At 46.6% G+C, this 15,413-nt stretch overlaps 1 long non-coding RNA gene across 1 annotated transcript in view; it reads right to left on the reverse strand.

The window, feature by feature from the left end:
• Window positions 1–15,413, reverse strand: part of LOC112551441 — a 57,784-nt gene that overhangs the window by 2,287 nt on the left and 40,084 nt on the right. Inside the window, exon 4 of the long non-coding RNA XR_003095756.1 lies at window positions 4,420–4,523. This is a non-coding gene — a long non-coding RNA (uncharacterized LOC112551441). The remainder of the gene's footprint in view (window positions 1–4,419; window positions 4,524–15,413) is intronic.

The raw sequence follows: 15,413 nt of genomic DNA on the forward strand, positions 1-15,413 counted from the left end.
ACTGGTGTTACAATAAGCGGGAGGCTGCCCATTTAAGACCCTGATGCCTAGGGGTTTGTACACAACTCTGACCTATCCTTATCATGCCCCGTGCCTCACAGATGGCATCCTTGAGGTGCTTTTTACTCTGGCTTGTGGCTGGGCCAAACTTAGGCCCTTGCTTGGCCTTATTCATTTGTCCTTGCACTCCGCCCCACTGGGCCTCATTCATACTGCCCCCACCTCACTGGGGCCTCTTGCACTCTGCCCTCTCTCACCGGGTCTCTTACGTGCTGCTCCTCACTGAGCCACACCCAACGTACCCTGCACCTGTGTGCATCCGCGTAGGCCATCAGGCTTGCCTACTCACTCTCCTTGACTGGTCCTGGCACAGACTTTCAGGCCTCTTCTGCCACCCTCATCTCAGTGGTGACTAGCCATCCTGGAAGGAATTCTGACTCAAGCCCTTTGCTGGATTACTCTTCATTCACACCCTCTAATTAGGGCCAATTACTCGCCTTCTTGGCCTTATGCCCACTTGTCGCCTCAGGTGTCCAAAGACTTACCTGGACCTAACTGTCCCCTTCCAGGGGCCTCAACACTGCACCCCTTCACTGCGGTAACTACTCTGCCAAGCTCAGTGGGGCCAACACTCCTCCCCTATGCTGGGGCCTCAGGATATTACACCCCATGGGCTCAGGTGCCTCTCCATAGGCATGCCTGGCTCCACTACCACCGGGATCTTATACCCCCATGGGCTGAGGTGCCTCTCAAGGTGGAAGTACCTGGCCTCACTACCACTGGGGTCTTACACCCCCATAGGCTCAGCTGCCTCTCCCATAGGTGTGCCTGGCCTTGCTACCTCTAGTCTTAATGACTCACCAGATGGTGGGGGTTGGGGTTATCAGGTGCCCCTACTGCCTTTCGGGAGGTAACTGGCCTAACATTTCTGGGGGACTGTCCTGCTATGATCAGCCCCACTAGACAACACTTCCCCAGTGGGGTGCAGTTTTAGGTCTTACCAAAGACCAAGAGGGCCTACCTGCCCTAGTCTAACTCCCTCATTGGGGCTCCTGTATGCTGTCCTTGGGCTCTCTCTCTCATTGGGCCCAGCTCTCACTCTGGCCCCATTCCGACCTTATAACAGCCTGAATCCTGGCTGACCCCTACCCTCTTCAGCTGTGATGTCCCCTCCCCAGCCCCCCATCGAAGGGACCTTCAGCCCTTACAGGCCCTGGCCCCACAACCAGGCCAGTCAGAGTGACAGATAGCTCACAGTGGCCTTAGCCTACCCCTCAAATTAGGCTTAATTGCCCTTTGGGCCTTTGGCCCTGGCCCTCTTGCATTGACCACTGCAAGGGAACAGAGAGTCAGCTTAGAAGCTGCTGTTGCCCATACTCCAGAGAGGGGACACTCCTGGGTCCCACCAGAGAGCCCTCTTCTACTCCAGGGGTTTGCCTGGCCCCCTTGTAGGCCTTGTAGGCCTACCAGCTGTCAACTCCCATGCTTAGACTGGGCCTTATTCTAACTAGGCCAAAACCATCTTCCTGGGGCTCTGGACCCCACTGGGTCTGTAGGAACTTCCTGCCATCCCCATAGTTCCTCCCTTACCACAAAGGTGTTCTGTGAGCAGCAGCTCAGCCGGGTGCTGTTGCTCCTTTGGTTGTTTGCAGAAACTGATGCCTCAGAACAGAGAGCCAGAATCTGGAATGGCTGCCTCATCAGGGCTGGCCTGCACCTGCCAGCTGCCTGCTCTCAGCCCTTAAAGTGACAGAGCACCATAGGTGCTCCATCACACACCTTCCCCTTTAAAATGGCTATCTGGGGGTGGGGGATTATCTCCCTGCTGCTCACCATACAGGCTCCTCTGTAGCCTGCAGCAGCACACTAAGTGGCAAGCACTCCAATTGTGCTCCGCCACATAAGCATGTGCACTTGTAGGCACACATGCTTATTTTGCAGTAAACAATGCTACTGAGCAGTTAAGGATCTCAGGTAGACATGCCTAGTTTGACTGTTAGAATTTGGAAACCTTAAACTAGTTTTTTAATAATATAGTCACTCATGTTTACCCAACATGCATTTGGTTTCAGAACAAAGTTTTAACCGTGTTTTTTCAAAGTTCTGAAATGTTTGGTAGATCTTACATTTCCCTTCGTGACCCCTCGCAATTCTGAGTTCTGCTCAGGATGATACAGGAAGTAGAAATTCTAGATACATCATAACATAATAGTGCTGTGCGAAGCTTTGTGTGGTGATTTGATTCGGAGGAGATGTGGCCCAGTTCCGTGGCTGAATCTCTGAATCTGAATTGAATCAGGGAACCAATTAAAAGGTCTGAACTGATTCAAAGCTCTTTGAATCTTTGGAAAAGATTCGGCGAGCTTTGGTTATTCGGGCAGCCCCGGTGGCTGCAGCAGGAAGCTGCGGCCACTCTGAGCTGGTAAGTACTAGGGATGGCCCTTTAAGAAAAAAAAAAGCCAAGAAAAGCCCCAGGATTCACCACTCCTGCAGTGGCCTTGGGGCTTCAGGGGTTTGGGCAGAGCCCCCCACATGGCGTGGGGTAGTGAGGGGCAGTGGGGATTGCCCTCCCTCTGCTGGCAGGAACAGTGAGTCCAGGGTTTTTTCATTTTTTTTTTCTTAAAGGACCAGAGCTGGCCCATGCGGGGCACGTGTGGGGGGACTAGGGGAGTGAGGGAGGGTCAGGGGGCTCATGCAGAGCCCCTTATGCAGTGTGGGGCAGTAGGGGGCAGCAGGGATTGCCCCCCGCCCGGCAGCACCCAGTGAGCTTTTTTTTACAAGTGCCAGGAGCTTGGGCAGCCATTGCTGGGCTGGGATAGGATGGGGAAGGGCTTGGCCTGTCTGATTCAGAGATCTGGAGATTCAGCTACTGCCGAATCTCCGAACCAGATTTAGCCGAATCGAACCAGGACAGTGATTCAAATCACCGAATTGAATCAGTCCCCTGAATCAGCCAAATCTGAAGTGAATACTAGCTGCTTCACACAGGCCTATTACATAACCTATTTTTGCTCCAGCAGAATTTTACAGACTGAACTATTGTGGGTAGTTTGAGTGAGCCTCCAAAATTTTGAATGCTGATTTGACTAGACTCCAGTTCCTTATCATTACTACAAAACAAGAAAAACAAAGCAATAGCAACTGATGAAAATGCTCCTTTTTTGCAGACTTCACTAGGTTTAGACCTCCAGGGTAAGATCTTGCATTCCAACTTTCATCCCCAACTGAATATTTCTAACCAATTTGATTCTCTGGAAGAGATGGATTTAAATGGAAAATGCTGACAGATCCTGGACTCTTGTTATTGCCACAATAACAATAATAACAACAATAATTTCCTTAATACTTTTCCATGAATGTTTGAAAGCAGTAGTTTTTCCTTTGGTCTAAAGATCAAAAACAAGAGCAATTTTACTTTTCTAAACTTGGACAACATTTGTATTTCCACAATTTCTGTGGGAATGCAATCCACCCTTTCCCAATTTTATTAAAAACCACCTTCTTGGCTACAGTAGCTACCACTTTCATTATGTCTCATGTATCTTGTTTTAAGAAGCAGGAGTCTGCCTATTTCATTTTAGGGATCAGGACTCTGTTATTGTGAAGAATACACTTCAGAACTGTGTTTTTCCTTTGAGAATGCTTCAAGTTGTTTTCTTTCTCAACTTGGAAAGTCTAAGTGTTTCCAAATAATTAAATTAGTGTCCAATGGTAGCAATGTTTTTATTGATATCAGTGTTGTGTGCTGTCCCAAAACAATATTGATGTATGGATGATTCAGTTGTGTTCTGAAAACCATTATGGCATCTGGAAAAGGTTATTTGGAAAAGGCATGTGGTGAATTTTGGCTGCTGTTTAGTTCTTTACCTTCTGTGGGACATGTCTCCTGAGTTTTTACTGGGATGGGAATGCCTCAAATATGTATTTGGAAGCAAAGCTGCAGGAAAACACTCATTATTAGGAGAATATAAAGTATGTTAGCAAGAAGGGACCAAAAAAACACCAATGTAAATGCCTGAGAGAGCATGAAAATATAAGGTAAATGTTCCATTTTAAACCATATATCTATATGTTAGTGGAAAGCAATTTGTTCATGAAGCAATTCATGTTATTTTAAAGATGCATTGATGAAAAACCTTTAACTGACTAATGAAATCTAATACACCACTCAAAACTTAGGACTCTGCTTTCCAACTGAGGGAACTAGACTTTCCCTGAATAAAAGGAGCATGAATAGTACTTACACTTGCCTTGGTTCTGCTTAGTAGTTTGCTAAAAAGGACTGACCAATGTACTTAAGTGCCTGTCTTCCCAAATGGGAGTAGGCAGGCCCTCAGGAATGGTCTTATTTACACGGAAACTCCTGTTTTACGTAATGGGAAGTGTCTGTTTTGAGGGTGGTGCAAGTTCTTTCCTTACCGTTTATTGATGTTTGGAAGGTGCTGTCTCATTTGCATGATGCCTAGACTGGCGTTTGCCTGTCTGACTCCAGCATTCGCCTGTGACACTCAAGGAGGGAATTGCTGCAAGTAGAATAAGAGTGACCATATAGAAATGTTATTAGCAATGTTTCCTTGCCTTGTCTTTACAGTATGCATGTTCCTGGTGGTATATACCTGAAAAGAGATGGCCACATTCCTTGTGCATGAGACAGGAGGAAGGTTTTATAAGTGTGTGTATGATGCCAAGGCAAACAGAATGTTTTGTGTGCTACTTTGCCAGCCGGAGGGGGGCTAGAGCTGTTTTGGGGGCATTTCAAATTTCTTCAGTTCCAATTTTTTTTTGAAAGAGTGAATTTACAGTCTGTGAAAGATGCTGAATGAACAGTCCTGGCTGAAGGCCTTTATTCACTGTTGCCCTGCACCTCCTGCAGGAACTCACATCAGTGGGAACTGGGTATAAACATGTTATCATTAGGTATGTACGGAGTTACATTTATATCTACCTAACCAGAGTTAGGTCAATCTAACTGTCCAATTGTGCAGGTGTTCAGAGAGCTTAATCCACCTAAAAATGGTGCATTCGATCTAAGTTAGTGCATCTCAGGAGGTGCACTAACTGGGTTCATCTACATGAGACGCTAAATGCAAAGTAGTATAATTCTACTGCATATTATCATGTCACGGCAAATGCTATGCTACTGTGCTAATGCACAGTAGAATTAGTCTACTGCACATTAGTGTCACTTAAAAGGTGTGTGCTGGTGCTACTGCTCAGTAGCACCGGTTACTGCACGTTTAGTTAGTACCTGTTATTACAGGTACTAAACTTAATGCGCAGTAACCACGATGCATTAATGCATGTGTAGATGTGATCACTGAGATCAAGATCAGATTAACTTGATCTTGGAAAGGGTTAACCTGATCTTTTTGTGACGGCCTAGCTGGCAGTGACCTAGCCCAGGGGTTTTGAAGGGGTAAAAGATGATTGGAGGACTTGGGATGCCCTTTTCTCTCCAATCAGGCCCCAGAGATTCACCCTTCATGTCCCCTGATTGGCCCCTTGGGTCACCTGGAGGGGGATAAAAGGGGCAGCAAGGCTGACTCAGGGGAGAGACCAGCGGGGGACTATGAGGAAAGAGCTGAGCCAGTGGGGCAGAAGCAGTTGTTCCAGAAGAGCCTGAAGGAGCAGGACCTGCAGGCAGCAGTTGGACCCTCAGCAGCGCAGCGTGTGGCTGGCAGGAGAGGCTTCCTGCTGGGCTCCAGGATCCCCTACGAGAGGCTGTGGCCAGCAGGAGGATCTGAGCAGCGACCTGAGGGGTTCCCAGCTTGGCTTCCAGCTCCTCCAATCAGAGACCAGGCAGCTTGACATGAGGCTGGGGCTCCAGGAAGGTCAAGACCCCTAGCAGCTTAAAGCAATACCAGCACTGGTGGCTGTGTGGCAGTGTTCCTGCTTACTATGTGAGAGATCTGAGTTCAAGTCCCAGGTTTGGTGATTTGGGGTGTGTGAGATAACAAGGGAAAATTCCTCTTGCAGTGGAAATGAGCCATTGTGTTTTCCACCTGCCTACCTCTCCAGGTACCTAGGCCCTATATTTCTTTGTCCTTTGACATTCTGTATTTGGTGCCTTTTTATATTTTACTAACCAGTATTGGTTGCTCTGCTGTTTGTGTTTTATATTTTGTTAACCCTGTCTTTTGTCAATGACTGTAAGTGTCTAACCTTTGTTGAATCCTGCCCCTTGGGGCACTGTAGTGTCCACTATACCCCCTGATTATGCCTGTTATGTTCCCAGTATTGTTCCCTCATTAGAAGGTATATGGTTAAGTCCCCAGTGGTGGTCTGGCTCTGCTCTATAGGGGGAGGAGAGTCCCTACACCTCCCACAGCGCTTGTGCACCTGCTTTGATCCCGTCAATTGTAGAGGGGGGTACCTCTTGGAGTACCGCCTGGGTTACATTTTGAATACCTGTACATGTTCACAGACCAGCCCTGAGGCTGGGAAAGCCCAGCCACCTACCCCAGCTTGCAGCTGTGCTATTCTCACTTCCTCTCCTCCCCTTGACACTGCGTAGGCTATGTTCTGCCCCTTGATTTAGCCCCCTTGCAGGCACACCAACCCCCACTTAACCCCACAGACTCACCAGCTCCACTGGATCCTGTCAACTATCCCCCTCCTCTCCCACATGGACCTGCTAGCTTTCTCCGATCCCACCCACCCCCGTACCTGCCACTCCTGATCTACCTGTATGTGACTTAAAGCCAGCCATATGAACAAAAACTAAGTGCAGCAAACAGCTGTACTTACTCTTTCTATCATTATAGTTACATTCTGCATTTATTTGTTGAACTGGTAGAAGACTCAGATCCAAAATGGAACTAAAACATGGCAATGTTGACCAGTCATGTGCCTAAAATGTAGGTGCCCGGTTCCAAGTATGGAATCCATAAAGACAAGTAAAAATGTAAGTTTGCTTCTTTTTAAATGGAGAGATGGAGGGGATGTCTACACCATGTTCCTAGCACCCTCATAGAAAAACATAGCTGAGTAGATACTACAGCCATCCACTCTGTCTCCTATTCATGTGCCTCAGGTCAAGTAATGCAGTAGAAAAGCTGCTCTGGGATGTCCCCCAGAACTATTCTCAAGTATGCTGAAGGGAAGGTCTTGGGAGACGTGAAGAGTGGCAAAGAATTGGCAGGTCTTGGGAGATGTGAAGAGTGGCAAACTGTGGCTATGTGCACTTCCTTGTGCTCCCCATCCTGTTATAGCCCTCTTCTGTATATTGGGAAGTAGATTAACAAAAAGCCATTTCAGCAGTTTTATAACCAGACAGTCCCCAGCCACTCTTAGGCTGCATGTGCTTCCCTGCACAGTCTGGGGCTGCTGGGAACTGTCCTGGTCAGAGGCAGGTCCCAGCCTGCTCCCGGCTGGGTGGGGAAATGTCTCTATGTTGGGAGCCCTGTGTTTACAATTGTGATTGCGGAGTGGGGGCTGGGGAGCTTGTTCCCCCTCCGGCTCTGTGCTTGCTGTTTCTCTCCCAGCTCAGTGCTCATGGCACTGGGTAGGGAACAAATGCCCCCCTCCATCCTGTTTCCCCACAGCTCCACTCAAGATCTTCTCCTGGTCAGGGAAAGATCTGCTTATTTCCCAGCCTGAGCCCCGCAGAAGACCCTGATCTCCAGGCTCGAGCTCTACGGTCACAGGCCTCAGACTGGGAGACCCTTATCTCCCAGCAGTGGCTCCGTGACCATGGGGCTGCTACTGGGAGATAAGCATCTCTTAGCCCCCAACTTCCCAATCACAATGACAGAGCCGGGGCTGGGAGATAAGGATCTGCTCTGTGATCTGGGAGCAGGGGGATTGGCGCTCCTTGCTGCTGGGACGGGGACTTGTAGTCCCTGTCCAGGCTCCTGTGGATGGCTGACCAGGATCAGATTTGGCTCCCAGCCAGGTGTCTACACAAGTGCTACGGTGCTGATGCCATTGCTGGTAGCAAATTTACTTAGGATTAGGGAGATTTACTGTGATGTAAGCATGTGCACATGTACATCCATGTGCTTGCTTCCCATTAAACTATGCTAATTCACCATTAAGTGCCTCATGTTGATGTTCCCACACAGCAGTGAGCTATGCTGTCTGGCACCATGGAAAAAGTCAGGGTAAGAGACTCCAATTTCACATGTATCCAACCTTGTGGCCCCCTGAAGTGGCTGGTGGTCTGAAGAACACTAGTTTACAACTACTGCTATAGGTCACAGCCAGGAATAGGGAAGAATTGCTTCTAGTCCCAAACACGTTTCCAGCAAGGTACTGGTGATGGGGATGAGGAAATCCCTCCTCAGGACTTGAGCAATGTCCTATTCTTCTCCTCCTGTTCCCTGAAGGGAGGGGTGTGAAAAGATATGAGGAAATACTGTGGCAAAGAGGGAATTTTTTAATGGTGGAACATTAAAGTTCTGGTGGATCCAGGATCTTTCCAGCCTTGATTATCCCTTTCGTCACTGCTCCCTTTAGTTATGCTGCTATAACTTTTGGTAATTGGGAACTAGTAAGACCTATCTGGCAAGAGGGCTAAATTCTTAAAGGTATTGGCATTTCTGCAAATCCTGGTGGGCACCCATCCTGCATCATTGGCCACCTCTAAATAAATACCTGAAATAGTTTGACCCTCAGCTTCTTACACCCCACACATATAAGCTTGGTGAAACTAGAATGCTAACTCCTCACCCACATCAACCTGGTGAAACTAGAATGTTAACAATCCAGCCCTCGCCAGTTCTGGTGCCAGTGAAGGAAAGCTAATAAAATATTTCCTCTATTTCCTCCTTCCTTCTAATCAAAGCATTGCCCTGTGCTTTTTGCAAACCTCTTCCTGAGTGAGGTACACAAAAATAACTGCATGCCATTCTACCACAGGAGGAAAGATGTCTGGGAGTGTGTCACTGGATTGCAGACAGGTAGAAGAGCCAGAATGTTTGTCATTAGACAACCCTTGGGCATACTCTTGCCAGCACCCCGAGACACACTGCAATCACAGAAACATGCTAAACTAGCCTGTATAGAGTTTTGTGCTGCTATGAGACCTAAAGTACTAGGATCAAAACTAGCCTGGGTAATCAGCACTGCACTGCAGTGATTACCATGGGCAAGTGAAGGTGCCTGCTTTTAATATCAGCTCCTTTACTAACTTCAGAAAGCAATTCAGCATTTTCTGTATTGCACTGTGCCCTAGCCATGTTTAATACACTTAAATAAACTCCTTGTCCCACCAGAGGTAATGACACTCAGGTTATAGCTTCAGTGAAAGGGGGAAAAAAGGAAGAGAAAAAGGAAGAATACAAGCTTAGCAGCCATGACTGCAGTTCTAAAATTGAAATCAGTTACTTATGTGTGTGGTAACCCAAATGATGGGTGGATTAACTTGTATAGTACCATAATTATATTTCCTTTCAGAGGTAGGGCCAAGGATAAGTCAGACACCGCACAACAAAACAGCATGTCTCCAGTAGCCTATTTGACCTTCATTTATCAAAATATGTTCCAGTTGCTTTGCATTTTGGGAATTTAGCACACTTTACTGGTTACAGCATGAGCGTTTCTAGGTTCTAATTCACTCCTATTGTCTGTTGAGTTCTTTTTGTCTAGTTATCTATAAAATACTCACCTATGTTACAGGTTGACTATGGCACATGGGCAAAATTATTTAGGCCAAGTTAAAGCTCCTAAAAGATGTAGTCTGATATCTAATTATGTAGCCTAATTATGATGACCACCAGTACTCTGGAAAGTGATGCCTAATAAGTGCAAAAACAGATTTAGGATTCCCTGTAGAATCCTGCTGAGGTATGTTCACTGAATGAGGCATCAGGAAGGTGTAACTATCAATCTTCCCATGATGCACATTGCAAGATTATTGCCCAAGTGTGTGATTTAAGGTATTCTGGATAAATAAAAGTACTGACCATGGAGATACCTTTAGCTGACGATAGCACTTGAAACCACATCATGGCCAAAAGGAGAGCCAGTGAAAAGGGATATTAGAATGCTAAAATGGAAACCACACTTCAGTCTTAATTATATTAAACCACTTTGGTTTGGAACCTCTGGCTATGTTTGGTTTTTCTCATTTGTTCCAGGTAAACACAATACATTTTTCACTGAAGAATTTACCTTTTCCACTGAACATTTAAAGAGAAAGATTAATTTTTTCCATGGGACTATCAAGCTTTGAATAAAACAGCTCAAACGGCTAGTTCCAAGGCACATAGAAAATCCATAGGAAAAACAGAAATAGTTTACATGCTCCCTGAGGAGGAACCATGACAAGAAGACAATTAACCAGTTCATTAACCTAAAAGACCACATAATGGCTTAATTGATTTAAGTTGCTGAGAGTGTGGCATTGCAGTAAGATTCTTGCTGTGAAGTGTGGGATTCCCAGAAGCATCCATCAGGTTTAAATGAATTGACTTTCCATGCTAATTGACCCAGATGTGCTTGATTTTAGTTCACAGTTACTACTTCATTCAATTACTGGTGAAGTGGAGAGAAGTAATGAAAAGGACTCCATTTATCTCACATCCTAACTTAAATGGAAGCTTTTCTTGAAACATTTTTCTGGTGCTATGTGTACTGTTCAGCTTGAATTGCAGCATGATTCCATCTTGGTCGATTATGTTGCCTATCTATCTTTCTTCGGGTGTCAGAGTCTGAAATGCCTTTATAAAGGCAACGATTTTATAAAGTGTGGCTCACTGGATCACTAATGGTACTCTCCAAGTATGTGTTCAGCCAATCAGGGAATAGAAAAAATACTCCTTGATGTATCTAATCAATTGGAACTACAAAAGCACAGGCTGAATTTTGAATATTCCCATGTTTAACTCTGGAGTGATGGGGGCAACACATTAATAAATTTGAACAATTAAAAGAAGGCAGGAAATCACAACATAATATTCAATATGCTCAAATAGAAAAAGGAGTCAAACTTGCTGAATAGATTTTGCATTATGAATTTATTCACTGAGTTATATTAATCTCTAGGATGGTAAGCACCTCATTTTTTTTTAAATGAGAGATCAGATACTCCTCTGAGTTATACTCCTACAGTACCTTGGGAACTGGGTCCCCTTGCTGGATGGAAGTGAATAACACTTTGTAGTACCCAGAAAAAGATATGCAAAAATGCCTTTATACATGGATATATATGTACATATCAAGTCTGTTGGCCAAATTCTGCTCTCGTTGAAACTGATGGAGTTAGTTTGGATTCATGTTGCTGTTGCTGGGAGTAGAATTTAGCCCACAGTGCCAGTTAGCTAGAACGTGTAATAACCACTCTGCTGAGCATGTTCAGTGATGTTCACTGACTTCATAAAAATCCTATGCCATATAAAGTCAGATTTCATTGCTTTTTATAAAGGATCCACTCCAAACTGCTGAGTCATACTGTAAGAAGAGACCTGGTGATTTTCCTGAACTTGAATCACAGTTGAGCTCCATGGATGTCAAGCTGTGAAGCCACATGTGGCCTCAGCCATTTGGCAAACACTGAGTATGGATTTGGCAGTATCATGTTCAGAGTCCAGATGTTAGATGGGTCAGCCACAGCATGCAACATATTAGCACAGAGTAGAAGAATGGTTACACATTATAATTTAGTTTTCTTAATATAGATGCTAAAGTCTGGTAACATCTTTGATGACTTCAGCCACACATGGGGGCCAGATTTTATGCTATATACATAACCCCGTACCCCACCCTACAGAGAGATCTGGGAGGTACAAACCCTCTTCAAGCAGGCCAGTTTGCTAGTTGTGCCATCTTTTGAGAAACATGATCTTTTTGCTCTTCTTCCCTCCTCACCACATTTCTGCCTAAGGTCCTTTCTCAATCTGATCCTAAATCAAGTATTGGAAAAGGAATTCAAAGTATGGCTGTGTAGCATATTAAGATAATCACTGTGGATTTGTGGATGCTCAGTGCATCTATTAATAATTAGTAAACCATTTATAAATGGAAACTTAATATAAAGTTAGCCTTTAATGTCATTGTTTTTTTTTTTTTCCTTTCTTAAGCTCAGGAGTTTGAGTGCTGTCACACTTTTAGGCTAAATTTTCCTTTGTTCAGTGCATCCCCGTTGAAGTTAGCAGGGTCAGGCACTGTTGTAACGGTTTTTCTCTACATGGCCAAGTTTAGAGGAATCGCTTATCATTACATTACCATAGATTGCCCAGGGACAGCAGTATGAACTGCTTCCTAACATTTTTACTTGAATGTGGAGTAGATCTCCACAGTATTGTGTTACAAGTGCTAGTGCTAATGCAGAATGGGAGATTTCCCCAAAATTACCAATTCTGGGGACAGAGGCACTGAGAGCAGATACTGGCCCCTTGTTGATACCCTTAGACTAGGGACAGATATTACACATAAACCTGTTTAAGTGATCAGAAACTGGTTTAAACCTGTAACAGAACAGATGTTCAGTGCACATAAACTAGTTTGAAAATGGCAGAAACTGGTTTGAGATAAACCTGGTTGAATGTAGCATCAGACTTAACTGATTTGGCTCAAACTGCTTTATGCAATGTCTGTCCCAGACCCTTTCCTGGTTTAAGCTAAACCAGTCATCCCCAGCACCCCAGCATGCTCTCTGGGTGGGGAGAGGCTCTCTGCTCCACAGCAGGGCTGGCCCTTCCCCTCTGCTCCCTGGCTGAAGCTCAGGAAGACTTGCAGGCACAGAGCATCTGCCTGGCATCTCCCTCCTAAGCAGGGATGATTCCCTCCTCCCCACCTCTGCCTTATGCAAACACCTCAGCATTAGCTAGCAGACTACCCACTGGCTATGGTCCGTGCTGTGGGAGAGGACAGAGGCAGCCAGTCTTTTTGGAGCTAATCAACAGGTAGCTTAATGTCCTTCCTTGGAAGAGCTGTTTAAGAACTACCAAGCTCTGGGGGGCAAGCTGAAGGAGTTAGGGGCACAGGTAGTCTTCTCATCAGTCCTTCCAATGAGCGGACGTGGAAGACACCTTGAGACCTGCATCTGGGATGTCAACTTGCAGCTTCGGGAATGGTGTCTCACAGTGGGCTTTGGTTTTCTGGACCACGACCCATACTTCAGAACAAGAGACATGCTCGGGTGGGATGGGCTTCACCTCTCCCCCAAAGGTAAGCATGTGTTTTCTTTCATGTTGGCTGATCTCCTCCAGTGGGCTTTACACTAGGCTTGTCGGGGGTGTGGGAGAATGAGGACTAAGAGAGCCACAGAACACTGAACCAAGAGACACCCACAAGAACAGCCCATCCAAGTCAGGTGACAAGCACAAGAAATACCCAGGTAAGAGACAGGGGCCCAGACAGTCTTGGGATTGGCAGGGAGGCACATACACCCTCAGGAGGACTTAAATGCCTCTATGCTAGTGCTCTTGGTATGGGGAACAAGCAGGAGAAACTTGCCCTCCTGCTAGCTAACACAAACCCAGACTTAGTGGGGCTCACTGAAACTTGGTGGGATCCAATGCACAACTGGGTGGTAAACATCAAGGGCTATAGGCTGTATAGGCAGGATAAACCAGGGAGGAAAGGTGGGGGGTGTGGCGCTCTACATCAAAGAGCAATACACATCCTCAGCAAACGGCACTGTGTCTGAGGTAGAGCAGACTGAGGTGCTCTGGGTCAGAATACAAGGGGATCGGGGGGAAAGGGACCTAATGGTGTGGGTCTGCTATAAGCCATCTAACTAGGGGGAAGAGCTGGACCAGGAATTCTCAGGCAGTTAAGTCTGTCAAAACTGAGGCAGTTAAGTCAAGGGACGTGGTCATCATGGGTGACTTAAAATACCCGGACATCTGCTGGGAAGAGCAGTCAGCCAGGTCTGACCACTCATGTAGGTTCCTAGATAAGTTACAGGACCTTCATCTAACCCAGGAGGTTCACAGTCTCACCAGGGGAAATGCTTTGTTGGACCTGGTCCTGGCCACGGATGATGACCTGGTGAGGGGACTGCAGGTGCTCAACCACCTGGGTGATAGCATCATCACCTACTGGAATTTACCATCCAGTGCAGGGTGTCAAAGGCCTGCAGCAAGGCAGCAGCCCTGGACTTCAGGAGGGCAGATTTCAATGAGGTAAAGAGACTAGACAGGGAGGCACTGAGGTCCTGGAGGGAAGAGGAGTTGGGAGTTCAAGAAAAGTGGTCGTTTCTTAAGGAGATGATCCTCCAAGCCCAAAGGGTGACAATCCCCATGTGGATCGAAGGTGGCAAGAGTGCTCAAAAGACCCCATGACTCACCAAAAGCATCCAGGAACATCTGAAAGCCAAAAAGAATGTGTACACCCAATGGAAGGGAGGGGCCATCACCAAGGAGGATTATACCTCCATTGCTCAAGATTGTAGGGGGGCTGTTAGGAAGGCTAAGGCAGAGATGAAACTGGGACTAGTGACCCAGATCAAAGATAACAAGAGGTCCGTTATTTAATACATAGCGGGTAAAAAGAAGGTAGCAAGTAATGTGAGGCCTTGGCAGGACATGCTTGGTAACCTGGTGGTAGCACCAGATGACAAAGCTAATCTCTTTAACAGATTCTTTGTTTCCATTTTTCTGAGTAGGGACAGGGACATCCCCCACACTGGGATTCCAGACTGTCCCAGGGGAGGCGTAGTCAGGCCCAGGGTCAGTGAGGACCTAGTCAGGGAACTTCTGGAGGGACTAGACATGTTCAAATCAGCAGGCCCTGACAATCTCCACCCCAGAGTGCTGAGGGAATTGACAGAGGTCATTGTGGGACCCTTGGCACAGCTTTATGAGCACTCGTGGTGCTCTGGTGAGGTTTCAGAGGACTGGAAAAGGACCAATGTGGTCCCCATTTTCAAAAAAGGGAGGAAGGAGGACCCAGGAAACTATAGGCCCTTTAGTCTTGCCTCGGTCCTGGGGAAACTCTTTGAGAAAATGATCCAGGAGCACATCTGCAAGGGACCAGCGAGGGAGATCATGCTTGGAGACGATCAACATGGGTTCATTAGAGGCAGGTCCTGTCAGACCAACCTGGTTGCCTTCTACGACCAGGTCACAAAAGCCTTGGATGTAGTTGTCGTGGTGGACGTAGTCTTTCTGGACTTTAGGAAGGCCTTCAACACTGTCTCTCACCCCATCCTCATTAAAAAATTAGGTGACTGTAGTGTCGACACCTACACAGTCAGATGGGTCGCAAGTTGGCTGGAGGGCCGCACTCAGAGAGTGGTGGTGGATGGGTCATTTTTGACCTGGAGGGATGTGGGCAGTGGGGTCCCCCAGGGCTCGGTCCTCGGGCCCTCACTGTTCAATATCTTCATCGGCGACTTGGACAAGGGGGTGAAAAGCACCTTGTTCAAGTTCACAGATGACACTAAGATGTCGGGAAAAGTGAGCATGCTAGTAGAGAGGGACAGGCTACAACTAGATCTGGACAGGTTACAGAGGCGGGCAGAAAAG

The sequence above is a fragment of the Alligator sinensis genome, unplaced genomic scaffold (genome assembly GCF_000455745.1).
Source record: "Alligator sinensis unplaced genomic scaffold, ASM45574v1 scaffold824_1, whole genome shotgun sequence".
Lineage (NCBI taxonomy): Eukaryota > Metazoa > Chordata > Crocodylia > Alligatoridae > Alligator > Alligator sinensis.